A 1,779-nucleotide genomic window follows, 5' to 3' on the forward strand; every position below is an offset into this window, starting at 1 on the left:
AGCAGACGCATCTATTATGCAGCACGATCCTCGGCCCTGCTCGCACTCTCTGACACCTTTCCCCGTGTTATAGCGTCGCGTCACATCGTTCTATCACGCGGACATCCCGTGTAATTTTCTCTTCCCCGGCTCTGTTTCCCGTCTCTTTTTCGCTTCATTCAGCCCGCCGCTCGGCGTCTCGCCTCCGCGACTCTCTTTCTCTCTCCTCGTCCGCTCCCTAACGCGCCGACTTTTATTCTCTCTCGTTCCCGATCCGCGCTGTATTTCCGAGGGCGTTAAACGACATAATACGGCAATTTTGTTAGGCGCTAGCAGCGAATTCGCGGAGGTGCGAATGGCGGTGGCTCTTATCCTAGAGGGCCATTAAGTGATCTTTCCCCGATTATTACTGCCAGCCGGGGGTATACATTCCTCCATTCGCCGGCGGTGGGGGAGAAAAACTGCCTGGGATATTACGCGCGGTGGAAAATTCGCGTCTCATCGCCGGCGTGAGGACACTTCAACTTGGTAATGTGTGCCATATTATATAAAATTATGTACGATCCAGCTGGTGCACGAGGAGGGAACTTTTTGCAGTGGCTATCTTTGCTGAATACACCTAGCAGCTTGTAAACATTCGTCGAGATATCATCGCGCGAAAAAAATCGCTTACCGCGTCGGTTTTTTCGTTTTAATTGAAATCGCGACGATCAGCTTTTCTGTTTTTGCGGCGATACGCAGGGGCAATTAAATTTTCGTTTGAAGCGTTCGTTATGATATTCGAGAACAGGTCGATTTTGAACGTGTTCTCGAATATCGCTGTAATTGCCGCTGCTTTTGGGTGGAAATGATTTTCTTCCGTATCGGTCGATATATCGGAGAATTGATCCACGGATCGATGGAGCAATCGTTGGACCAACGATCGATATCGCAGCACCAACGGAGGCGGACTGTCTACCTTACCATCGATCGATTAATTCGAACCGCGAGAAATCAGCTGGAAACATTACCGTGGATCACTACATTTGCACCGGACAGGTGTAATATGTAGCTGCGATTTATCATTCCTACCGCGTGATATTGCGGTACAGAGGAGGATGGAACGGCAAGTTAAATGAGAAGCACGGAAAGATAAAGCATATCCTGGTGGAATGACAAGAGAAACCGACGTTACAAATTACGCAAACGACCCGGCCAGATTCCAAGATAATTGTGTTTCACGATTGAAAAATGTACGCCCATGATAATTGCCGCTCCACCCACAGACAATTTCTGTTGTAAATTCTACCCCGTTACTCTGCGCATTGCTCCAATTCGTACAATATAATTACTTTATCGATAATTAACATTGTGTTATTTATTTTAAGATATTTTCTATGCCGCAGTAATTAATCGTTTATCGGTTAACCCATTCCTGAAAAGATCAATTTTAACAAATTACTTGGTTCGATCGCTTTATTGGTAATTAATATTGGCTTATTTACCGCAATTTACACGTTCATCGTATGAGTTTTGCGAAATTACTCGGTTCTAGATTTCACAAATTCGAGAATAAACGTAACTGTGTAATGAAAAATGGCGAATGTCGAAGGAATTAATTCTTCGTCCTCGGTAGACTAATACAAAGCTTCTTTACTTCACTTCAAACTCGTCACCCATGAAAACACGTCCCTTTTTCACCCCAAAGTCCAAGGTAAACCGAATCCCACGGTTTAAAGGAAAACGTAGGCCGGATGTGATCCGCGACGGAAGCTCAAGTTCAAGCTCCTGAATCACGATCCTGCGGACCCGACCAGAATC

Source organism: Habropoda laboriosa, unplaced genomic scaffold (genome assembly GCF_001263275.1).
Source record: "Habropoda laboriosa isolate 0110345459 unplaced genomic scaffold, ASM126327v1 scaffold186, whole genome shotgun sequence".
Classification (NCBI taxonomy): domain Eukaryota; kingdom Metazoa; phylum Arthropoda; class Insecta; order Hymenoptera; family Apidae; genus Habropoda; species Habropoda laboriosa.